The sequence below is a fragment of the Xyrauchen texanus genome, chromosome 48 (genome assembly GCF_025860055.1).
Source record: "Xyrauchen texanus isolate HMW12.3.18 chromosome 48, RBS_HiC_50CHRs, whole genome shotgun sequence".
Lineage (NCBI taxonomy): Eukaryota > Metazoa > Chordata > Actinopteri > Cypriniformes > Catostomidae > Xyrauchen > Xyrauchen texanus.
Window position 1 is genome coordinate 11,011,555 of NC_068323.1, and position 27,819 is coordinate 11,039,373.

A 27,819-nucleotide genomic window follows, 5' to 3' on the forward strand; every position below is an offset into this window, starting at 1 on the left:
AAGGTTGTGAGTTCAAGTTCCACTTAGAACAACAATGTAAGAGCATCTTCCCTTTTTAGATGTTTGTTAGAGCTTACAGTTTACAGTCTTTATTTTATACAGTAATTAGAAAAAAAAATGGAAACTTAACATTTCAATGGCTGAATATGATTATAAACACATTTCTTTTTCTTTTATTTTTGCCATTCCAGAAAAGAGCAAATATTTCAATGTTGTAAGTTCAATTTCCATTTAGAACAACACTTTAAGACCACCTTCCCTTCTGATATCTTCTTCAGAGCTTGAGATTGCTGCCTTTTTAATACATAGTAATTTCATAGATAAGTTAATAAAGCTAGCGTATCAGTGGCTAACTATGCTTATGAAGACATATTTTAAGGTTTTGAGTTCAAGCCCCACTTAGAACAATATTTTAACCGATCTTCTTCTGAGCTTGAGTTTCTTTTTCTTAGTAATACGACCAGAAGCTAGACAACATACCATTTCAATCACTGACTGTGCTAATATTAAAAAAATTGTATTCCAGGAGACAGTTAGTTAAGATTCCAAGATTGTGAGTTCAAGCCTCACTTAGAAGAACACTTTAACCCATTGTTCTGGGATCTTCATTGGAACTTGAGCCAAGTCTCTTTTCACTCAACGTTTATCTTGCGAATGCACCTGGGCAGCTATTTTTTATGGCATACAAGTACAGCTCCTATCTTTTCAAATGGGAAAACACCAAAGTCTTAAAAAGGTATGTTTTCATGTATGTTTTTCTCCATTCCAGGAAGCTTGTCCTTCTCACAGTAAATACAAAAAACATAATGTTTGATAAAGCATAATTTATTACAACTGTTCATTTTTATATATTTTTAACAATGCAACTGCAGTGCATCAATATAATCGATATCAAATGGATCCAAGTTACTAACATTTTGGTTTAATAAATCAGTAAGTAATGCTTAATAGCTGCTGAGATCACTGTGAAATCCTGTTTAATTAGTAATTTAGATGAGTTTATAGTTTTTTGGAACAAAACGTACAGTACAGTTATTACAAGGACAATCATCTGGGAACTGTATGTCTAAATAGTTCATAGATCAACTATTGTGGGATTTGAACTTTTGGTTACCAACTTAGGCTACACCTTCTCAATCCATCTGTGTCGTTGAGCCTAGCATTTCACCACTCCAGGGGCTCAATTAGTGTACTGTATGTCTGCAGGAAACACTGATGAATGGCATCTGAATAACAATGGGCCTGTGTAAAAAACTAACAAATTAGATAATTTAGATGAATGTGAATGAACAGGTAGCACAGTCGGTTATGTATTCATCTTTCAAAACAATCTTTCAGATGGCCTCACTGTTGCAGCTACACCACTATCTAAACATCTAATTAATTATGAAACCTTATTAAACTAAGGCATTCAAATTCACACAGTATCTCTCTCTAAAGTGTATGTACTGTGTAGGTGCACACCAAAAAATCTTTCATAGTATTTTTAAGATTTACATCTTTGAATTATAAGACAAATTTCCATTTAACTAAATTTAGTAATCTCTGAACAATCTACATTGTTATAAATTAAGCATAAATATTAAATATTTTAAGTTGAACTATAGTATTTAGTTCCAGGAATTTCAATTTCAACCAGTACATATTTATATATATATCTCTAAATATGTAAATGTAAATATGTAAAAGGATTGAGATTTTACATGTATGTGTTTATTGTTGTACAGTTTAGCCCATGTACACTTTATGTACAAATATCTATGAATAGAAATTAGTTGTGGTTGACAGATATATCATATTCTGACTTTTTTAATTATCGTTATTGTCCGATACATTTTCCTGTTTGGACGATTTGTTTTTTTGAAGATGCCAAAAATCGCCTGCTTGCATGAGAAGTGACTGAGACATGTAAACGACCAGTCACGGTTCATTTTGTTATTACATGCCATCATGGTACTACAACAATAGACCGGTGTGCAACACAGTCTCATTTAAATTATTCACAAATCAGAGCCACGGCAGATGCATTGAGCTCATGATGTTAAAGTGATCGCCTGTTTCATTCATCAATCTCTCTCTCCTCAACAGTTCTCTGTAACTTTAACTGTCTCATCTAATGATAAAAAGTCAAATATCAATAAAACTAATATCATATACTATCTGCAAATATGTGCATGTTGTATGCACATATAAACAGATGTAATAAACCAACCTCACACAACTTCAGCAGATTCTTCGTCCTGTAAAACGTTCATATATCTTCCTCTGAAGCATGTATTCTAATGGTCTCTCCTCAACAGTTCCCTGTAACTTTTAATGATGAAAGGCAAATATCAATACAACTTCTATTATATACCATCTGCAAATATGCAGATATCTCTTTTAAAAAGATGCCATTCACGAACCTCACGAAAATCCAGCGTTTTCTTCCCATCAAGCGCTCATCTAATATCTTCCTCTGAAGCACGTATTTTGTTGCACAGAATCAAAAACTTCAGGATCAAAGTTTTGCACTGTAGGGAGATTGATGATGCTTACAGTGGATCCGTACAAACGTGTGAGTGAAACTTCAAGGCTGCGTCCAAAACCAGGAAAATGCTGCCTCCGGAGGCTGTATACGGAGGTACGGTGAAAATAAGGTGCTTTTCAAACTGTTCGTAGACCAGTTTCCTTAAGAGTTTCATTCATTTAAAACAGATGGCAGTTAAGCCATTTACTGATTAGGCAGCAAGGTAGCAAGTCAGCTGCCTACATTTTCGAATGCAGCCCAAGGTAAATGCGGTTCACGTTAAATGTCACTGTATGTAAAATTGGTTTGATTTGATATTTTTGGAGTATATTTACATTTAAATTTATGCATTTGGCAGACGCTTTTATCCAAAGCGACTTACAGTGCACTTATTACAGGGACAATCCCCCTGGAGCAACCTGGAGTTAAGTGCCTTGCTCAAGGACACAATGGTGGTGGCTGTGGAGATCGAACCAGCGACCTTCTGATTTACAGTTACGTGCTTTAGCCCACTACACCACCACCACTCCATATTATAGTATATTTTGATGACTGAACAGAAATCTGAAGAAACTGCTTTCTACCATTTAAAATACAATTTTATTATTTTGTGTGTGTGTGTGTGTGTGTGTGTGTGTGTGTGTGTGTGTGTGTGTGTGTAAAATTGAGTAAATATAATGATCATCCTGTATTGTGCACTATACCAGACGGTTGACTGTATACACTGCATAAAAGGAATAAGTCAAATAAAGCCTACTTGATCTATTGTTTGCTTTACATTCAATCTATTTGTATATGCAGAGCCTAATTACATACAGTATATGTCAGCATAACATTCACATCTCTGTAAGTCAATTTAGTTAGCATAATTTACAGCACTAACCTAAGAGACATAAAAAAAATAAAGAAAGAAATACATTTTTAGTGTTCATGTTTATGTTGGCATGTGCATATACAAGATGTGTGGTGATGCAAAACTGCTGACGTATGTGTTTCATGATGCTTGTTTGTACTTTCATCAGCATCCCTGCACACAAGTACTATATTGTAGCACTGATCACAGAGAGAGGGTAGGAAGAGAGCAAGTTGAAATATTTACAGAGCCGCTAGAGTACTAGAAGAGTTTATTTTATGTTGAATTATTAATGTGATCCCTCAGGTAGTGCGTTTTAGGGTGGAGGAAAAGAATAAGAGCAAAATCTACTATCACTGATGCCATAAATGCATTTTGATAGTCCTGCGGTCCCTTTGCTGGCAATTTGCTGTGCCTTCTATTTTTGTTTGCAATATAAATCAGACGGTCCGTGGACGGTCTCTTAACCATGGATGTGTAATCTTCGTCTAGGGTTTTCATGAATGTTTCTGTCTAAGTAACAGACTGATTACAGGGGGTCAAAGGTTTTGCTGTAAAAATATCAGTCTGTACTTACCAAATTTCAAACCACTGCCCCCAGTGGCCGAATCTGGAAGTTTGGTTGAATGTATGGGCTCCAGTTTCCAGGTGAAATGTCCACAGGGTGGCACCAAAAGTGAGTTGTATGCATAGTTGTTAATGAAGTAATAGAGTCAACAGGAAGGCACATTTCATTAACTCTAGACCCTAACTCAAACCCTAACTCTAAACTGAACCATCCGTGGAGGAAAATGCAACATAATCACACTAAAAATGGTTTATATCATCACGATTGGTTTCCATCAGACCAGAACCATGTCTTGTAGGTTTCTTGTGCAATATGTTATTAGTAGCACTAGAGGGAAATGTGTTCATGCTTCATTGATGGAAAAATGTCAGAAAGGGGATGGAGCTTATCAGTAATTCAGCAGAATGGGATCGATTTCAGGGTACATGAAACATGTTGATTTCCCATGTGTTTATGTTGTGTTTTATTCTTGCAAATTAAAACAATATATTAAACGTAAGTCACCCAGGATTGCCATACACTCCAGGTAACAAGAAAACAACTACTCATGCAATGAAAGAAAAACTGCTGTGATGAACTCATGAAATCTTCTAAGAATGATTCAGCACTGGCTTATCATGAAGACGTGAGACTGCTGAAGCTTATTTACATTCACAGGTAAAAAATAACTATTCTGGATTCAAATAGTCTCCAATGAGATATAAAACTCTCTGAAAGATAAATGCAGATGAATTGAGGATTCGGTTTTCTGAGTGGCCCAGAGCCCCTGGAATGAAGTGTAACTTTTCATTCAGTTTTCATTGTATTTTAAATAAAACCTTTTTGTCAAATATATATATATATATATATATATATATATATATATATATATATATATATATATATTTAATTGTTTTTTTTTTTTTTTCGGTAAAATCAAAATTATTTTAGATTACATTATTTGGGGGCAAAAAAAATGTCTTGTTTCAAAGGGGGGCGTGACCTCAAAAAATTGAGAAACACTAGTTTAAATAAAGCTTAATTAATTCCTTCAAAATCGTTTCTCTCTGGCTGTTATGACTTGAGTAAGATGTAAGCTAATAGTAGTAGTGCCGGTCATACCCCATTTGACACCCTAGGAAAGACCCTCCAGCACCCATGCACGTTACGGCTTCTTAAGTAGGCATCATAAATGGGTATCACTATACACTCACCTAAAGGATTATTAGGAACACCATACTAATACTGTGTTTGACCCCCTTTCGCCTTCAGAACTGCCTTAATTCTACGTGGCATTGATTCAACAAGGTGCAGAAAGCATTCTTTAGAAATGTTGGCCCATATTGATAGGATAGCATCTTGCAGTTGATGGAGATTTGTGGGATGCACATCCAGGGCACGAAGCTCCCGTTCCACCACATCCCAAAGATGCTCTATTGGGTTGAGATCTGGTGACTGTGGGGGCCATTTTAGTACAGTGAACTCATTGTCATGTTCAAGAAACCAATTTGAAATGATTCGAGCTTTGTGACATGGTGCATTATCCTGCTGGAAGTAGCCATCAGAGGATGGGTACATGGTGGCCATAAAGGGATGGACATGGTCAGAAACAATGCTCAGGTAGGCCGTGGCATTTAAACGATGCCCAATTGGCACTAAGGTGCCTAAAGTGTGCCAAGAAAACATCCCCCACACCATTACTCCACCACCACCAGCCTGCACAGTGGTAACAAGGCATGATGGATCCATGTTCTCATTCTGTTTACGCCAAATTCTGACTCTACCATCTGAATGTCTCAACAGAAATCGAGACTCATCAGACCAGGCAACATTTTTCCAGTCTTCAACTGTCCAATTTTGGTGAGCTTTTGCAAATTGTAGCCTCTTTTTCCTATTTGTAGTGGAGATGAGTGGTACCCGGTGGGGTCTTCTGCTGTTGTAGCCCATCTGCCTCAAGGTTGTGCATGTTGTGGCTTCACAAATGCTTTGCTGCATACCTCGGTTGTAACGAGTGGATATTTCAGGCAAAGTTGCTCTTCTATCAGCTTGAATCAGTCGGCCCATTCTCCTCTGACCTCTAGCATCAACAACGCATTTTCACCCACAGGACTGCCGCATACTGGATGATTTTCCCTTTTCACACCATTCTTTGTAAACCCTAGAAATGGTTGTGCGTGAAAATCCCAGTAACTGAGCAGATTGTGAAATACTCAGACCGGCCCGTCTGGCACCAACAACCATGCCACGCTCAAAATTGATTAAATCACCTTTCTTTCCCATTCTGACATTCAGTTTGGAGTTCAGGAGATTGTCTTGACCAGGACCACACCCCTAAATGCATTGAAGCAACTGCCATGTGATTGGTTGATTAGATAATTGCATTAATGAGAAATTGAACAGGTGTTCCTAATAATCCTTTAGGTGAGTGTATATAGGAATAACTTTAATGTAAAGTGCACGTAAACCAAGTCAAGTTGTCTAAGATGTAAAAAAAATTGGAACTGCCCTAAAGATCTATGCACATTGTACAGAATATTTCACAGCAGGCACATTTATAGGCTTTCATCATTACTGGGGAGTTTGGGGCCCATCAAGTACACAATCTATTGTACTATGATATTGTAGGGGGTTTAAAATTATTTATTGTATTTTTTCATTTTGCAAAAACCGCACCAAAGCATTCATTTCTGGTTATTTTAGGAGCATAATTTTAAAAAACAATTCAGTAGCCTATATACTGCATATAGTGTAACATTAATGAATGGACTAATATGGGACTATATCATGGTATGTATATGGAAGGCTACTCAAAAGAACATGTCCAAAAAACATTGAATAGGATGGTTTTGGTACTTTTAAGCACTTTCTTGTAATGTAAGTGTTTTGATACACTTATTTAGAAAGTATCTGTCACGTTCCTCTGTTGTCTGCCCTGTGTTCTTTGTCTCACTAGTCACGTTTATGTCACGTTTCCTTGTTGTCTGCTCCGTGTTTTCCTTTTCACCCGTCACCGATCCCATTCCATGTCACGTTTTCCCTGTTGTCCGCCCTGAGTCTCACTGTCCGTGTGTAAACTACATTTCCCACAATTCCCGACCTCCCTCACTGCCTGCACTCATCATTGTTCTCACCTGTGTCTCGTTTAGTCTTCATTGTGTCTGTGTATTTAACCCTGTTTATTTCTCCATTCCCCTGTTGGTCTTTGATGTTTGTGGATGCCTGTTACCCGTGCTCTCTGCCTTTGTTTACTTCCCGTTTACCCTTTGTATGCCCTCCGTGTTTTGTTTCACCTTTTCCCATCGTGAATGTTTTCTTTGTTCATGGTTTTTTTTTTACTCAATAAATCTTCTGCTGCAAGTAGATCCTCGTCCTGTGTCTGCCTTCAATGTCAGTCGTGACAGAAAGACCGACCACTAATGGATCTAGCAGCGGTTTTCACCGAACTGGCCCGGGCAAATTTTCCCGTCCGCGAGTACTCACGGCTCTTCTCCACGGTCGCCATCCACACCGGATTCGACGACGCTTCCCTGAAGACCATCTACCGGGTCGGGTTATCATCAGCCCAGTGGTGGGAAGCGCCGGAATTCAGAGAGCACACGTGGAGGGAGTACGTGAGTCTCACCCTGAAGAAACTCGCGGCCGACGAACCACCCCTCGAGATTCCGGCTCTCGAGCCTGAGCCCATGCCTGCCCAGATCAACGAGCCAGCGCTGCCAACTTCGTCTGCCCGGAGGAGGAGGAGAAGACAGGCTTTCGCCTCCCGGCTCACGCCTATCACGGTGAGCGAACCAGTACCCACGCATATCACTGTGAGCGAGCCAGAGCCCTCGTCAGCTAAGGTCAGCGAGCCAGAGCCCACGCCTTCGACGGTGAGCGAGCCAGCGCCCACGCCTTCCACGATGAGCGAGCCAGCGCCCACGCCTTCCACGGTGAGCGAGCCAGCGCCCTCGCATGCCACTGTGAGCGAGCCTGCGCCAACGCATGTCACTGTGAGCGAGCCTGTCGCCTCAGAGGTCAGTGAGCCAGTGTCTGAGCCTCCTACAGCTCTTTTCCCCGTGCCTCCTACGGCTCCGCCTCCCGAGCCTCCTACGGCTCTGCTCCCAGAGACTCCAGAGCCTCCTACGGCTTCGCCTCCTGAGCGTCCTACGGCTCTTTTCCCCGAGCCTCCTACGGCTCCGCCTCCCGAGCCTCCTACGGCTCCGCCTCCTGAGCCTCCCTCGGCTCCGCCTCCCTCGGCTCCACCTCCCAAGCCTTCCAGGTCTCCGCCCCTAAAGCCTCCTACGGCGCCCCCTTCCTCGGATCCCCCTCCTGAGCCTTCCTCGGCGCCGTCTCCTGAGCCTTCCTCAGCTCCGTCTCCAGAGCCTTCCAGGCCTCCGCCTCTAGAGCTGCCTACGGCGCCACCGCCCTCGGCTCCACCTCCTGAGCCATCCTCGGCTCCCCCCCCGAGCCTTCCTCGGCTCCGCCTCCTGAGCTTCCAGAGCCTCCCTCGGCTCCGCCTCCTGAGGCCCCAGAGCCTCCTGAGGCTCCGCCTCCTGAGGCCCCAGAGCCTCCTGAGCCTCCAGAGCCTCCCTCAGCTTCATCTCCAGAGCCCCTCTCAGCTCTGCCTCCGGACCTGCCCCTGTCTTGAGGCCGCCTCCCAGGCTCCCTGGACCTGTCCCTGTCCAATGGCCGCCTCCCAGGCCTCCTAGACCTGTCCCTGTCTTGTGGCCGTCTCCCAGGCCTCCTCGACCTGTCCCTGTCTTGTGGCTGCCTCCCAGGCCTCCTGAATCTGTCCCTGTCCTGTGGCCGCCTCCAAGGCCTCCTGAACCTGTCCCTGTCCTGTGGCCGCCTCCCAGGCCTCCTGGACCTGTCCCTGCCCCCTGGACTGCCCTCTGTGCCTCCCGGACTTCCTGTCTGCCCCGTGTGCTCCCCTTGGACTGCCCTCTTGCCCTCTGTGCCCCCAGGACTTCCTGTCTGCCCCGTGTGCTCCCCTTGGACTACCTCCTTGCCCTTGTGCCTCCTTGGTTTGTCTCTGTGTCCCTTGTGCCTCCTTAGTCTGTCTTTGTGTCCCTTGTGTCCCCTTTGGTCTGTCTGTTCTCCCCCGCGTCTAGCCCCCCTCTCCTGGAACTTTTGTTTGCTTTTTCAATTTTTTTGTTGTTGTTTGGGACCGTCTGGAATCCGGTCCTTTTGAGGGGGGATTATGTCATGTTCCTCTGTTGTCTGCCCTGTGTTCTTTGTCTCACTATTCACGTTTATGTCACGTTTCCTTGTTGTCTGCTCCGTGTTTTCCGTTTCACCCGTCACCGATCCCGTTCCATGTCACGTTTTCCCTGTTGTCCGCCCTGAGTCTCACTGTCCGTGTGTAAACTACATTTCCCACAATTCCCGACCTCCCTCACTGCCTGCACTCATCATTGTTCTCAGCTGTGTCTCGTTTAGTCTTCATTGTGTCTGTGTATTTAACCCTGTTTATTTCTCCATTCCCCTGTCGGTCTTTGATGTTCGTGGATGCCTGTTACCCGTGCTCTCTGCCTTTGTTTACTTCCCGTTTACCCTTTGTATGCCATCCGTGTTTTGTTTCACCTTTTCCCATTGTGGATGTTTTCTTTGTTCGTGGTTTTTTTGTTACTCAATAAATCTTCCGCTGCAAGTAGATCCTCGCCCTGTGTCTGCCTTCACCGTCAGTCGTGACAGTATCTTTACCTGCAGTATGGATAATCGTTCACAGGCTGCACTTGCACATGACCTTCTTCATCACTGGCAAATGATTGAATGCAGCTGCAGGTTTTGTTTCAATGAATTGTAAGTAAATATTCACTTCATTCAGCGTTATTTTTGTTCTCTGTCTTCTAAAGCATCCCATTACAAAGAGCTTCAAGCAATTTAGCCCGCACTTTAGACAAATTCATTGAGAAGAACCATCTCAAAAGGCTGATTAATTAACGCATATGGTATCACTTCGATTCACGAGCCCCACGCTCATGAGTCTGGCAGTGTTCACAATGGCATACTATCCATACTACTCTCACTGTTTTTTTGCCAAACAGGTATAACAGAAACAGTAAGAGTAGTATGGTGGTAAGACATTTAGTACACAGCCTATTTGTTCCGTGGGTGGTTCCTCAACACGTCATCAGGACACACAGGGCACATTTTGTTAGACACAGACTGACCACATACATATTAGCTCTTTAGATCGGCACCCCGACGCGATGCCACCCTAGGTGCTTGCCTATAGATGTCGCCTAATGGGTTGACCGGCCCTTGGTGAGAGAGGCATGGTAATTAAGTCCGGATATAAATGAGATATTGACAAATCTCCCTACATTTGTGCTGTAATGTTTCCGTAAGCAGCTTAGCAAATGGCAAATGCACTGTGCTAATAGGCTAATCCTCCAGCTGTCTGCTCAACAAGTCTCTGTTTCTTTATTTCTCTCTCTCTCTCTGCCAAGCCCATGATGTGGTGAATGCCGGCTCTGAATGGTAAGTAAAACTTGATCCAAAAGCACCTTATTTTAAACCTATAGAGGTGAAATCACTGAAATAGCATTGTGCTGTAGTTGAATTATGTAATTGTCATTCTTTTCAACATAAACATGCCTTGTTTTTATGAAAATTAGGCTAATTTTAGATTTCATCTTTTTATCAAAACTCAATGGTATTTGCCTTAGAGGTGAAGTGTGTAATTTGTGTGCTACTAGTGGTGCCAAATGGAATTATAAAAGTGTTTTTAATCAAACTTTGCCAACACCCCTCAGATTCATCACGCCCTTTCGCACTCTCTGATTCTCTATGAACAAAGAGGCCATACTAAATAAAAGGTGATAAACGTTTAACGTTATAACGAACAAGACCACTTTAACATAAACACACCATACAGAAAGCATTGCAGAGGAATCAGCTCCTCCAGTGACATCGCCGGATTGAACGCCTGCTGGTGTGCTGGGGATCTAACACAAGAGGTGGGACAGTTCTTAGTAAGTATAATGATACATGTTGCGAGTATCTTATGAATTTATTGAAGCTCAACAGTACTCAGCTGAATTGTGTGGCAGTACCAGAGTAAAAATTACCTGTCGAGAAGCAACACGGCAAGCATCTAACCCCAAGAATTCCCTCAAAGTCCTCCATCTTGTAAATGTTCACTCTGGTTTCACTCCATTCTCGGTATCTTTGTCTAGCAAGTCTTAAAATTTTGGCAAAACTATGTTTAATTTCCTCAGTAACATGTCTGCCATGGACGTTCATATTCTCATGGTTAAACAGTTTACTACAAGTAGCCATGCCCCAAACTCACACTATGGGTTTAGATAGAAAGGGATGGGTGGAGCTGAGCAGGCCGCTCAAAATATAAACATCAATGATTTTATAGTGCCTGGGAGGCTCAATGTTTATACTTTTGGGGGAGGAAAACCCACAAATGGCTTACTTATAGTTGTCAATAACCAATAAATTGGGATATAAGAATGTATTTTGACATTAAAACGTTGACGTTAAACACTTCACCCTTTACTTTGCAGTATTACAGCTCATGGAAAGCAGGTGGTATATAGAATTTCCTTAAATAGATATCTAACATAACATAATATAACTAGCACAACGCAACATACCATAACAACATATCTAATGCAATGCAGCATAACAGATGTGAAGTAACATACCATAACAACATAACATAATATAACTAAGACAACATAACTAACCCAACGTAACATAACTTAACAACAAACACAGCATAACAAGAACAAAATATTAATGAAATGCAACATAACATAAAATAACTAAATGCAACTTAACTAACACAACACAAGATAACATAAGAGTCAATGCAACAGAACTAAAATAGCGTAACAACACAACACAAAACAGAACATCATAACAACAAAGCTATCAAAGTTATCAATTTTAATGACCTAGGTAACAACTTCTCAGCTGGCACGCACAATTGTAAATAAAAAACATCACATCCAAACCACACCCACGATTAGTTTTAACCAATCATCAATGGCCTTGACCAGCTGAGTTCTCCTAGGTCATACATGTTTGAAACAAAACATCCTGATAAATTGTTTGTAATGATCTCCATTTGTAAGTCGTGTTCGATAAAACCATCTGCTAAACGTTGCAAGTGTAAAACATCTTTTACACCAATCAAACAAACTAAATTGATGTCATACAGGCTTTGGTTTGCATCAATAGCTCTAGTGTGAAAGTGCCCTAGATTTCAAATGTTCCAATAAATTATTCATGGGATAGTATGTTGTTGGGCTGTGTTGAACACAGATGTTCTCCTGGCTTCTGAACCTCTGAACTGAGATGGTAAGTAGGTGAGGTTTAATATACTTCCCTTATGACCTGTGCTTGGAGTCTCTGAATTGCTTGAACTCCATCTGAAGAGCAGTAGAAACCATGTTGAGAGTTTAATTGGTGTTAGAGAGTCTCTAAAGCTCTGAATATTAGAGTCCAAACCTACAGAGACAGTCAAGTAAAATACAGATGTGGCTGGGCTACAAGGAGCAAGTTTGGACTGGGATATGCAAAAAGTTTTATTTAAAAAAGGCACTTTTACTACTTTCTGTATGTATGTATGTATGTATGTATGTACACATAAATAGTAATGGCTGAGCCTCTATATATACTTTGACTATGGCAAAACATATATTGTAGGCTACTATCCTCATGTTGGATGGATGTAGGCTCCCAAATGCATGTGTTATTACGAGCTCCATAAATCCAGTATCATTCACTGGCCTTAACCAACATGCGTCTGAGTTTGGGGGGGCTTAAGGGAAGTACATGTTTCTTGTCAGTCTGTGCAAGGAGGCTTCTGTGTATATCCAGGGCTCAAGCCAGCAGCCTGTTTTATATGTTTAAGTATGTTTAAGATCAGACCTTGAACTTGGTGACAAAGCTACAAAAGTTTCTCATTCCGGGTTGCACCAGGCTGCAAAGTATTTCAGTTGATTTTGAAACAAAGGTATTATATATTATTATTTATTTTTTTATTTCCCTTATTTTATTTTTCCCCAATTTACTTGCCCAATTCCCAATGCGCTCTAGGTCTTTGTGGTGGTGTAGTGACTCTCCTCCATCTGGGTGGTGAAGTATGAATCTCCGAATGCCTCCGCGTCTGAGACAGTCAATCCGCGCATCTTATCATGTGGCTTGTTGAGCGTGTTACCGTGGAGACCTAGCGTGTGTGGAGGATTCACGCTATTCTCCACGACATCCACGCACAACACACCATGTGCCCCACCGAGAGCGAGAACCACATTATAGCGACCGCGAGGAGGTTAACCCAAAGTTACCCAACCTAGCAACCAGGCCAATTGGTTGCTTAGGAAGCCTGACTGGAGTCACTCAGCACACCCTTGATTCGAACTTGGGACTCCAGGGGTGGTAGTCAGCATCTTGACTTGATGAGCTACCCAGGCCCCACGAAATTATGTTTTATTAAAACAATTTGCTAACTTGACTTTATAAAGAATTCTTCACAAACAGTTGTACGTACAAAGTTACATACACATTCATAAGGTTTGTATTTTAGTAGCTGAACATACATGCCTTTGTATATCATTGTCCATCCAAACGTAATAAAACATACATGTACATTTTGCATACAAATCCCAACAAATACAATTTACAAATAAGATCACATTGGATTGGGTAACTTTAGACAAAATATAAATGTTCACACAAAGACACAATGAATAAAACTACTCATGTTGAATGGTTACATTTAAAATCTAATTCTTTCTAAATTTATTCCTGAATTAATTTATTTAAAAAGATAAACAAAACATCCATGAATCTGAAATCTATGCTTCAATGGGCATGAAAGTGGGGTAATTTTAATAAACTCACAAAAAAAAGAACAAAGCTCATTTTTATAATTGCATTCATCTGTCAAGCCAAGGGTAAGATACAGTTGCTTGAATAATCATGAATGTGCATGTTTACCGCAGGATAATTTGAAAGGAAACATGGTGGATTGATTGACACAAAACCTCCAATATGTAGTTAGGTTTCATATGATATATGTAGTCACAGAGACACACAAATCTGATATGAAATAATGCATATACTGTATGTGCGAAAACATGTCACATTTCTGTTCAGGAAAGCAAATATAACTTTTCTGAAAACAGGAATGAACAATGAATATGGCTGCATCCCAATTCCCATAGCTGTGCTATATAATGCAAAATTAGAATTAGTGCATCTGAAATCATAGCCTGTTGAAATTGTCAGAGGTACCCCACTGGTAAATTATTTTGATGGATTCATATTCTGAGTATTTAATTTCTAGTGTAGAATGCATATTTCAGACCATCCTTTTTGCAATAGAAAAGTAGGAGTTTTGTCACAGTTTTCTGTTGATTTTTTTTTTAAAAAGTCTAAAGCTGCCACCTCAGTTTTTATATTTGTGAACTAAAAGTGAAGACATACGTATGATAGATGCAACGTTAACATGTAAATAAAATCCTAAACTTATTTTGGAGACATATATATATATTTTTAAAGATGTATTAGTCCATAAAGCTGATTTTTTTCCTTAATAAAATACACATTCAGTACATAAATAACATTTGATGTAGCAAGCTACATTTGCCATTAGCTTGTTGGCTACAAGGGTGGCTTTCAGCTTACATTTTTCTGCTTACTTTTCTGTTCGGTATTTGGTAGCTTAACTAGCTAAATTTTTTATAGCAAGCTATTAGTTGTAGTAGCTACTTTATTTAACGGGTTGATTTCAGTTTAGCTTAGCTAACTATTCATTGGGGTAGGCTAGCTGGTAGCTTGCTCTAGCAATGTCTCCAACATTGGTAATAAGTAGCCTATTGTATGAAGGAATGGTTCACACAAAATGAAAGTAGGCCTATTTGATATTTATAAAATATAAAGTAGCTTAAATTTAGCAAGTTAGCTTGTAGTAGCCTACTAAACGGTAGCTATCAGCCTAGCTTAGATAACATTTCTGTGGGGTAGGCTAGTTAGTAGCTAGTACTAAATGGAGGCTATCAGCCTAGATTAGCTAACATTCAGTGGGCTGTTTGGTAGCTTTACTGGTTACATTTTTTAAGTAGCTTGTCCAACATACTAACATTACCTTGCAGTACTAAATGGTGGGTAACTCTGTAACTCTTACTAGCCACTTTGGCGGGTGATGTTTTTCCTGCATTGAAATTTCTGGGAATGTCGGGCGACTTGAAGCTGATCCCGAAAGAAAATTTAAGTGTATTCATCTCATGTTGAGAGCTTTATAAGCACTAAATATGCCTCTCATAACTTACACATGCATCTGTGCATGGTGAACAAAGTGTGCTTTCATGAACCGCTGCAGCATGTGGTGTGCGCTCCAGAGATAATATCACCAGAGCTCTGGAACAGTGTGATTCAGTCGCGCTACACTCGATATTGCAGCGGCCGGTGGAAAACACAAAACTTATATGACCCACTTGAATTCTACAGAGAACATTCTAGTATAATGTGCTATATGGAGGAAGTCAAACATCTCAAACTGCTAGACAGCGCATACATTATAAACAGCACTGACGAGGAAAAGAGAAAAATCATCAGTTTTTAAAATAAACTTCAACATCCTTACTGAAATATACAGTATATATGTTTTGTAATTCAGTAACACTAAATGGTAACCTGCATAGATTTATATTAAATCTATTAAGGTGCAGTGGTTAAATTGGCTTTTGTTGGGAGGGGGAGCCCTTATTTACGGTGAATTTTCATAATTTAAAACCCCACCGTAAAATGACTTAGTGTTTTTACACCAAAGGGCTCTTTTTCCAGTATTAATGGGTAAGTTAGGGTTGAGTAGTTATTCAAATAAAGACAAATACTTTACAATTCACTTATTTTATTATTATTTTTTATTTGTGCAATTTAGAAACGCTGAAGTCCCTTCGCACCTGAATGTTAATGTAACTCTTGCAGTAATTATTTATCATATTCATGCAGCCTGTGTTATTCTGTTGAGTGCTGAAAAACCATCGAGGAGAAACACATCATGACAAGTTTTAGAAAGAAAAAAAGAGTAAACTCGTCCGCTTTGACAAACATTAGTCGTTCTATACATTTTTTTTTTAATTATTATTAAAACTGAGTAATAAATTAACAGGGAAGTAGAGATGGCAAAATAAATGTATAATCTCCGCCTTTATTAAGTTTTGTAATGCCTGATAGAAAAGTATCTATCTTTGAGAGCAATATAATACTATAGGCAATTGCAGAATAGTCCCACTAGTCACAGACACACTTCAGAAAATTGAATACACAACTATTTCTGGGCTTAAAAGTTACAACAAACCAAATCAATGCAGAACATTGTATCTCAAAAGTAATACAATGTAGCCCCCCATGCACTACTTAAAGCCTGATGTGCCCCTGTACCAAAATAGTTACAAATATTAATAATTACACACATCACCTTTACAAATTTGTTTCAGGATTTTACACGAGTAAAAGTAAAATGTTTCAGTTTCATATGAAATAATCTAAAGGTAGAATTATTAGATTATTATTAGACATCAACAGTAGCCATTTAAAGTTTCAAGATGTGTTTCAGCTAGTATTTATTTTTCATAAATACATTAATTTATTATTATTATTACTATTATTTAAGACTAGCACACTGACCTAACCATGGTAATGAGGAGCCTTTCCTTCTGTGTAATATGTGTATAAATATGTAATATTATGTAATAAATGAGATAATAATGAGCCCATATAAGTACAGTTTCTGTAGATTTTGACATCAACAACAAAAATAATGTCACTTGATGCATGTCCTTGTACTGGAAAACCATGAACAAATCTATGCAACATAAAAGGAAATGCAACCCAGGATACATTAAATACAGGTTATGTTTAATCTATGGCAGGACGACACAGAGGCGTTTCCAGCATTGAAGGACATCCGGGGCTTAGCCCAGACAATTTTATTTTCACACTAGCAACCACTTCTCTGTAGTCCAAAGCTGGTGAGAGGGTATTCTTTGAGATTTGCTCTGGCTGGGCCTGTTTCTACAGTTCCTAAATCTTCCACTCTAGTGCTATCCTCAACATCCTCTCTCCTCCCTGAATCATCTGTGATGCAAAAGAACAGATACAGCACATAAATTATTGCAAATCAGCTTCAAACAACTAATTCATCAAGTGCTAAATATGTCAAATTGTAGAACAATACCATTGAAGAAAATGTATTGGGAAGAGCAGATCAGTGGGATTGACCTAATATCTATCATGATTCTTGAATTTTCATGTACATTAACATAAAGTCATCACAAAAGAGTTATATTATAGTGAGTAAAGTGAGGTAAAAAAAAAAAATTTATATAAATAATTTTCATTTTTTGACATAAATAGTCAAAATGATGTATAAGTTAAAGCAATACATGAATGACTTTAGTCTAAGTTCATTGACACACTATGGCATCGAATTGTATATAATTCTCATCATCTCTATGAGAATAATTCATCTGTCAAAATCCTTTCATTAGGATCATTGAGATAAACAATGTTTCACTTTTAACTTTCTCTAAAGTAAAGTGAATTATTAATTGCCAGTTTCCATGCCTGATTCTGACACATCTTTGCTACCCTCAAAGTGTATATTTACTACAAACTAATATCACTAAACAAGTCACACATACATTTTATGCTAATGCTTATTGGTTATCCTTAGCGAAAACAACACCTGATAAACAAGAAAACTATACTCCGAACGGGACTCGAACCGCAGTCTCCAGTGTGAGAGGCAGATGCACTAACCACGAGGCCAGAGAGTACTGAATCTGAGCTTTAGACTAAGTTTACATTTTAGAAGCCTCATTTGCTTCATTTTTGCTGTCTTTCCTGCTAACTGCTGTTAACTCGCCACTAAGTAACGTTGATGTCAGCTCCTCCCCACCTGCTGCATATTCAACAGAGAGGAAGAAACGGAGTCGCCCATAGGCTACCGACAGCAAAGGAACTTATTCTATAGGCTAGATTATGCCTATGTCTATTTTTACAGGCTGTATGCAGTATGTGCAAAGCCAAAGCACAATGAAATAAGGCAACTTATGATTTCGGGGGTTTACATAGGCTTTTGTCCGGTTTCATACTTGTCAGTCAACTTTTCAAAATACATTCGGGGCTACACTCAAAACATTCGGGGCTGAAGCCCCGGCAAAATCGGCTGCCGCCACCTCTGAAGGAGACGGAGCTGAGCTCCGTCAGGGTGTGTTGTGGACCTGAGGAGGCGGAGCTGCGCTCCGGTGCGCTCCGGCCCAATTTAACCTCTGTTAAGGTGAATCAATTAGACTTAAATAACTGTGAAAGTTGTAGTAAAAGGTTTATAAATGTGTTTAGGCTATTAGCTTTTTCATAACAAATAAAAAAAAATGTAAGTTGTTTTTTTTTTTTTTTTTTTTTAGAAAAGACTATCAACATTACCCAACCACAGTAATGTGAGGCCACCCATGGTCTTAAGTAATGGCCTTGTCATTGCAAATGCCACTGTTAAGCAATGGTAAACGTTCATAAGCAAGTCAAATTTGAAGGGGTTGAAACTGTCATGATTTATGAACAAGTAATTTTCTCTTGTTCTATCCTACACCTGTTCTAACTGGCATTTGCCATTGGATATTTTATAGGTTACTTACACCACTAGGCATATATTGTATAGAGAAACTGATCTCTCTCTCTCTCTCTCTCTATATATATATATATATATATATATACACACCTTATATTTATATATGAAAATCCCAGAAGATCAGCAGTTACAGAAATACTCAAACAAGCCCATCTGGCACCAACAACCATCCATGTGATTATCTAATTAGGCAATCGTGTGGCAGCAGTGCAGTCACATCAACCATCAGAATGGGGAACAAATTGGATCTCAGTGATTTAGACCGTGGCATGATTGTTGGTGCCAGATGGGCCGGTAGTGGCAATTTTCTCGAAACAGTAGCTTTCAACTTGGCTTAGCAATATTTTTTTTTTTTTTTGGAGTAACCTGCTCAACACTGGTAACAAGTGTAGAAAGAAATGGTTCACCCAAAAATAAAAACGTTTAATATTTATCAAATTAAATATAGAATAGCTTACATTTAGCAAGCCCTTAGCTTGAGGTAGCTAACGGTAGCTATCGGTAGCTATCAGCCTAGCTTAGCTAACTATTCTGTGGGGTAGTTGGTAGCTTGCCCAACACTGGTAACATTTATTGTATAAAGGTACAGTTCACCCAAAAATGAAAATCCTGGCGCTATTTACTCACCAAAATATTGTATCAAACACGTATGACTTTTTTCTGCTGTGGAACACAAAAGGAGAAGTTAAGTTGAATGCTAGCTACATTGACCATTTGCTGTAATTTTTTGAAAAATGAAGATGCAATAGAAGTGAATGGTGATTGAGGCTTAATCTAGTTCTGTAAATAGCACTTTCACCCATGAAAGGATGAAGGAAGCAACTCCCTCATTTATTTGTGAGTGCATTTAAGGGCCAGCTTTGAAATTTTTAGTGCTCATTTTGAATTCTTGTGGCTGCATTTGAAAAGAAAATTCAAATGTGACATTGCTCAAATTTAACAGGCTAAAGTAGACATGGAGGGCAGTGTCTGCGGATTTTTCTTTGCATATTTCATATAGATCCTCTTGTCACCCCTGGAGATTCAAAGAATTTCTTCACTGTTGAATTCCATCAGTCATGTATTTTCCTTTGTACCAATGAAAGTCAACATTCTCTGAGTATTCAATATTAAAGGAAAAGAGTTGTTATCATATACTCATCCTAATGTCATTCCAAATCCTAATGTTTATTTCTGTCTTTTCATGTTTGCACACAGACTGAAACATTTGGAAATACGTCAAACTACAAAAGCAAAATGGATTGCAAATGCCATTTCATGCTGACTTGAAATGTATCCAGCTCCAACTTCCAAAAGTGTTTTGTTGTCATTTTGCTTTTACTTTTCCCTACTCTCATTCCCTTTTCTACTTGTTTTCTGAGCAGAAAGCATTTCAGCTTTATGAATTTGGAGGGGAATTTGCAACATAAATCACAGTTTGTCTATGCCAGGCATATATGTATCCCCCAGAAACCTTTATGGCTTCTCTGTAAAACAGTTGTTTGGCCCTCGTACGATATTTGCAATAACTAGCGTGCATGACCATATATCTTCATGGGCTCTCATTAAACTGCCTGCTTCGTCTAGAGCACTCATCTCTATAGTGTCTATGCTACAAATTTAATTGCAATAGCCTTTAAGCTCTCATGCTCTTCTGGACACTGGCCCATATTTCTCTCTCACCCTCTTATGATTCTTCATGCATATCTGTGCTAATGATAATGAACATGCTTTTGAGCAAAATGCATGTTTGAAAGGCATGTTAGGTGGTGGTGAACTCATGGTGAGGTTTGGGTTGGTGACACAAATGTTCCAGGTTTAAGCCCAAAATAAAAATAATCATAAAAATGTAGTCCATGTGACTGGTGCACTATTCCCAGTCTTCTAAAGCTAATCGAGTAGGGTATCCAACTTTTCAGCACTCGAATATGGGTCGGGATGCTTAAGCATTTTAAGAGCTTTAATAAAGGACATTGGTTCCACTCAAGCGTTTTGCCATCTGACCTGGTGAGGGGGTTCCCCTTATGCATTTTGTCACTTAAATAAGGAACATAATGCCTTAAATACGGGATGTTTCCCCGTCCGACCGGGGGTTCCTGTCAAAGGTCTCGCCGATAAAACACGGGACCATAGACGTCCAGTACGCTTGTTAATTTCAGTTTCATTGTTTTTTTTTCAACAAGTAAAAAATGACAAATTCTCTTTAACCAGAGTTACAGTTGTGGATTCTCAATGTCAATAACCACCAAAGTGCATGTAATTCTTGTACCGCACACAGTCCATAATAATATACAAGAAATGCATTTGGCATGTTTATTTAATAAGACCTGTTATCAATATGTAAAATACTTCTAGACTATGTCACTGTGGTAAGCCCCCAACCACAAATTATAGTGAACAAACGCAAATGGCTTAAGGATTAAAACCACTCCATTGAAATTTTAGAAACCAATTTATTCACATTAGCATATTTTTTAATAGTGTATGAAAGCTTCTTAATAAAATGTCATGCCTGTTACTGGTCTGATAGCCAAAAAGAAGTGCATTTTCACACCAAATGTTTAATGCTCAATAATGAGTCTCATAATGAAACGATATTACACATATTGCATGCTAAAATTATTAATTACAATAGCAATTGCCATTGTTCTAAATATACGCTCTTAATGGAAATTAAGCACCCATTAAATAAGTTATTCGTTAGTATTGTCTGTTCTTTGTCACAATGTAAATTAAGATGATCAGGTTATCTGGAAACTCAGCCCTTATATTTTGTTTGGTCTTTCCTTCAGTTGTTAAGTATTTAGGATAATTCTGATTATCCAAAAATAGACATTACCACTGTTTATTTAATATATAATCTATATAAACCAAGATATTTGACATTAGTCATATTTGACCCCTCCCTAGTTTATGTGTTTAAGTCAGACCCTGCACTAAGGCTGCACAATATACTGTATATTCATGAATAAAAATGGAGATTTATGAGAATTAATATTCCTACAGTCCTCATTAAGAAAACCTGTGCATTTAAGGTAATAACCACTTATTTCAAAATAAGCCACTTTGGCAAATGAAAATAAGAGCATTAACTTATCAAATTCTCTGACTCCATCAGCACCAAATTACATTTTCAGCCAGCTGAAATGACCAGCTTATTAAAACTTGTCCAAAGTAATGGTATTTAAATAAATAAACAGTGAGAAGAGAGAGCTGCTGTAACTGTGTAATTGGAGACATTCCCTCTGGCAACCAGAACAGTGGCACTTCAGCTCAGTTAAAGTGGAAAAGCCAGGAACAAAATAGAGTTCCGATTAGAAGCTCCTGACAAGGTGCAATGTTCAGTTGATCGCACTCCTAAATGGTGCTCTTGTAGATTTGCCAACAAAGGAAGTGTTCTGATTTTGCTCTAATGCTTGCATTTGGTTCCTAGTGGCAAGATTGTTGGTATGTCTGCATTAGTACCATTTAGAAGAAACGTAAATGCAGTTGAACTGTAAAGAGAATACCTTTGGTATCCTGCCTGAAAAAGCTGAACATTTACTGTAGATAGCACATACTGAACATAACCATATTATCTACTAATCTTTCTACTTACCAGTGTTACAAATTAAACAGGGGTTAACCCTTATGTTTATGAAATGGAAGGTCAAGCTGAGTGCATTGTATGGGATACGGTATTGTCTGCAATACAATTGTATGCAATACAATGGTAAAAACCAGTGTTTTTACCATTCATTTTTATTTAACAGGGATTTCACAAAATTCCTATCAGCCTAGCTTATATTTCTCTCGTTTATCCTTGTCAAAAAAGACTAAATGTGGACAGAGGCGAAAAGTTCACTGTTCATTGCCTTGTTAACTGTAACTTTCACTTCCACAAAACAGAAAAAGCAAATTGAGAGGAATCTTACATTCGACATCTTCCCCCATCTCTTCACTTCCTGTGCAGATATCCAGTTAAGAATATTTTTCATGAGATACAGTCAACCGGCATTTATATCCCTCTTAAAGAACACAGAAACACCCAGGGGGAAACTCGGAATGAGATGTCCATTCTAAACGTTCAGAAAACTCCAACAATCAGTGATACAGCTCCCCTCCTCTGAGAGAACACACAGTTGGTCTTAATTAATCTAAAAGCGAGGCAATCCTGCCGCTAAACATCATGAAAGTTATCTTGCTAATTTCTGCAGCATTTGTCTTGCAGCTATGTGAGGTCTGATCTTGAAATTCAAATAAACGCAGTACTTTGAAGGGGTTAAATAAGACTAGAATGATCCCCAAAAATGTTTTTAATTTATATATATATGCTGGTGGCCAAAAGTTTGGAATAATGTACAGATTTTGCTCTTATAGAAAGAAATTGGTCCTTTTATTCACCAAAGTGGCATTCAACTGATCCCAATGTAACGTGAAAAATTACAATTTGAAAAAACATTTCTTAAACTACTTCAAAGAGTTCTCATCAAAAATCCTCCACATGCAGCAATGACAGATTTGTAGATCTTTGACATTCTAGCTGTCAGTTTGTCCAGATACTCAGGTGACATTTCACCCCACACTTCCTGTAGCACTTGCCATAGATGTGACTGTCTTGTCGGGCTCTTCTCACACACCTTACAGTCTAGCTGATCCCACAAAAGCTCAATGGGGTTAAGATCCATAACACTCTTTTCCAATTATCTGTTGTTCTATGTCTGTGTTTCTTTACTCACTCTAACCTTTTCTTTTTGTTTTTCTGTTTCAAAAGTGTCTTTTTCTATGCAATTCTTCCCATAAGGCCTCCTGAGTCTTTTCTTTACTGTTGCACATGAAACTGGTGTTGAGCGGGTAGAATTCAATGAAGCTGTCAGCGGAGGACATGTGAGGCATCTATTTCTCAAACTAGAGACTTTAGTTGTACATTTGGCCTTCCACATCTCTTTCTGTCCTTGTTAGAGCCAGTTGTCCTTTGTTTTGAAGACTGTAGTGTACACCTTTGTATGAAATCTTCAGTTTTTTGGCAATTTAAAGCATTGTATGGCCTTCATTCCTCGAAACAATGATTGACTGATGAGTTTCTAGAGAAAGCTGTTTCTTTTTTGCCCTTTTTGACCTAATATTGACTTTAAGACATGCCAGTCTATTTCACACTGTGGCAACTCAAACAAACACAAAGACAATGTTCAGCTTCATTTAACAAATCAAATAGATTTCAACTGTGTTTGATATAATGGCAAGTGAATTTCTAGTATCAAATTAGCAATTTATCATGATTACTCAAGGATAAGGTGTTTTAGTGATGGCTGCTGGAAATGGGGCCTGTCTAGATTTAATCAAAATTGACTTTTTTCCAAATAATGATGGTGCTGTTTCTTTACATCAGTAATTTCCTGACTGTACTTTGTGATCAGTTGAATGCCACTTAGGTGTATATATTAAATTTGTTTGTCAATCCATTCCATTTAATGTATGCTCCAGTTTTCATTTGCAACAGGTAGAGGCAACAATTTCACAGCATTCTCAACCTGGCTTCATGTCCTGCTCCCTGGTCTAGTGATATCCCAAAATAAAATGCAAATAAAATCCTTTTTCCGATACACATCAAGTGATATTTAGTGGTAATTTTGCTTGGCTTGTTACATCGGTGTAAAATGCAATTACATTTTATATTAATTCACATACATATTTGTATAAGGACTGTCGTTTTAACACGTTAATTTTGTGTGATTAATTAGATAAAAAAATTTTTTCGCAATTAATAATGCCCGGTGATCTGTACGTAAATTACATAATAAAAATATGTATTTTCCCTCTGGGCGCAATTCAAGCTTGAAGTACTTTGTTTTTACGAGCCACGTCATTAGGGGGCAGTTAAGCATGCCTCAACAAACCTCACATGTAGCAGCCAGAGAGTGACAGCCACTCAAACGGGACACATGCTTGACAGATGGACAAGCACAATAGAATACAGAGATCTCGAGATGCGATTTTCAAAGTTTCAAATGTTTTACTTTTTACTTGACCCTGTATTCTAGAAACACAGTGTTTATGATGCTGAAACCAGTGAGACACTTCAAAAGCATCAGTCACATCCTGTCAGAGCAGGACAGATTGATGAACTCAATGCAAAATGGATTGCTGTCAACTGTAGGCTCGATCAATGATCTAGGAATATGACAAACTCTATACTGACTTCTTAAGCCACTATTTGTAAAGTCTAATCAGTGCTTTTATCGTCTTTCAAAATAATGCTATATATCTGAATGATTATATTTATTATAGGCCATATATTTTAGAATAGAATCCTTTATTTTGGTCACACATTATACACACAGTTTTTTTGCAAATACAGTGAAATTTAGTTTTTCACATATCCCAGCTAAGCTGGGGTCAGAGTGCAGGGTCAGCCATGATATGGCGCCCCTGGAGCAGATAGGGTTAAGGGCCTTGCTCAAGGGCCCAACAGTGGCATCTTGGTGGTGCTGGGGCTTGAAGCCCAACCTTCTGGTCAGTAACCCTGAGCCTTAACCGCTGAGCCACCACCAGGCCTTCAACATTTATTTCTGGTTTGGTTTTGCTATGAAAATATTCTTACTGTAAAATTATTAGATATTTAAAACTATGATAATGTAAACAAAGAATTAAATAAACTTAAAAAAGTTCAATATTTATTTGGTGAAAATAAATATTTCTTTCCTCTTTTTGCCTTTTCAAAATTATGACACTTCCACAGTTTTTTTTTATAAATTGCCCTTAAAAGAGTATTTGCAAAAGTTTGTGTACTTGTTAAACATGTGTCTATGAAGTGCATGAGACAAAGACAATTCAAGGTAAATATGATTTGTGAGCAGAGCAGACATATTGCACTGCACTTCTGCACTATTGACCACTTATTTCGGAGAACCCTTAATAGTCCTATACTATACAACTGTCTTTAAAGGAAATCAATACACCAGAAGACCGGTCTGCTTGGAGCGTGTGCTTGAGTCGAAATCATTACAGTGCCATCGGAGAGGGTCTGTTATTGAGGGAGAACAAAAATGGCGCAGTAGTGAATGATTCTTCCACGTGAACGCGGCAGTTGGCAGTTAATCTCTGCCGCTTGGTTTCTTTCAGCACACCAGTAACTTTGCGCATGAGTACCTGCAGTGACAGCCGCATACTGTGGAATTAACTTTGCCTTCCTGGTGCTCTATTAAAGATAATGAGTTTAGATTCACCCTGTTAATTATGGCTTACACGATTTGACCAGGATAAACGCCTATACATACTGTTACTGGCTTGTTTTTCTTTTGTGCTTAATATGTTGAAGTATTTACTGTGGCTAATTATGCAATGGTATTCTTTAAAGTCCCTTTAAACATAGAACATATTACTTAACTTAAACTGGCCTCTTAAGTGTACATCATTTATCAATTAGATATTGTGCTAGCTTCTGGAGGTCAAAACATTAATAACACATTAACAACAAAATTGCTTATTGTTCCATTTGGCATTATAAGGAACTTATTAGTAATGTTTCCAAATTAATAATGTCTAGCAAAAGTAACGATGTGGCCTCAGTGAATTCTTCGCTTGGGGTGTAGATTTAGGAGAGTACTGCCTTGTTGTAGATAATTCATCAAGTAGACATTGCTATTTTTTTGGAGGTCAAAACGTTAATAAAATGTTAATGCCAAAAATGATTGTTGTTAGTTGCCATTATTAGGAACCAACTAAAACCAACCAGAATAGGAAGCTAGAATGAGATGCGAGTTCAAAAGTTCAGTTGCACCTCTTTTACATGCAGTATTTCAGTGCAAATACCTGCATCTTATTTAGTTACTATCCGAATTCCAGTTAAAACCAGTCGCAAACTCAAGTTCAAAGTTTCTTTTGTCACACACACAATCGTACACTTTGGTACAAAGGCAGTGAAATGTGTTGTCTTAAATTAAGTCATTATCATTCCTTTCATGCAAACAAGACGAGCGTTAATACTAGTCATATGTTGATAGTTGAGCCACATCCACACTAATCTGTTTTCGCTTAAAAAAACGTTGCCAGTTTCCTAACGCCATTGTTTTCCAAAGTACGCGGTAATAGAAATCTAAATTTTGGTGGAGGGAAACGGCATTCTAATGTGGATGAGAGGCATAAGCGTGAAAACATATTCGTGTGGGGGAGGGGAATTCTTCGCTCAAAGTGTTGATTTAAAAGAGTACCGCCCTGTTGTACATAATTTACCAAAAATGTTGTGCTATTTTTTTGGAGGTCAAAATGTTTATGACTGGCATTGTAACTGCATATAACTGGGCACATATCAGGACGTAAAGTTGAGTGACTTTGTCCACGTCCACGATAATCAGTTTTCAGTTTACTAACATTTTCGTTTTTCAAAGTTCGCAATAATAGAGTTTTCGTTGGAGGAAATCACCAATTATTTTGGATGACGAGGAGTAAACTTAACAAAATCAATGTGTTTTCAAATGAAAACATAATATTGAGGACGTGGCCTTGTGAATTCTCTTCTTAGATTGCACATTTGGGAGAGTGCCATCTTGTTGGTAGCCGCATGTATGGCATCACAAAATTTTCTGTAAGACTAAATGGAAGTGAAGCAAGCCTTCAAACAACTGAAGTGTGCCAGTGAATTTTTAAATGAAACGGTTAGGGTAATCATTTACAATTCATCTGTCTTTTTCAAGTGTGCCATTTATGGGAGCCTGTCATCTGCTCTTGTTTGAATTGAGCATCTGGGCTGGGAGGACACTTGATTTACATCTCAGCTGTACAAACGATTTAATCTTTTGATATTTATGTGTGCACGAACAAAGCAAGCAATCACTGCCATCCATGAGAGAGGAAAAGAGGGAGAGATAGAGGCTTAGACACTGAGGGGAAAAAAGAAATGATTGTCATTTCACCACCAGTAAGGGTTTCGCTTACACAAAAACTCACCAACTCTTTCTCTCTCTAATTCTCTAATTCTCCAAACAGTCTTTAAAAAATGTGCAGCCACTAGCAGCCTTCCAAGACCACATGTAGTTAGCAGATTGGCTTATAGTACCTTCAGACACCCCATAGTGAGCTATAGTGCGATGGCCTTTGTTATTATGTGTTTTCGAGAGCAAACACAATGTAATTGAAAGCTACGTTAAAAAAAAAAAAAATTCTCGCTTGAGTACCATGGATATTATAGCTCTAAAACTTCAACAGTGTTTAAATAAATTAAAAAAAAACAGTGAGACTGCAACCAAAGGAATTTTAGCAGATCTTTTAAGCTGAGATAACAACAGAATGCTGACATGCAGTTCAATTAATGAACATTT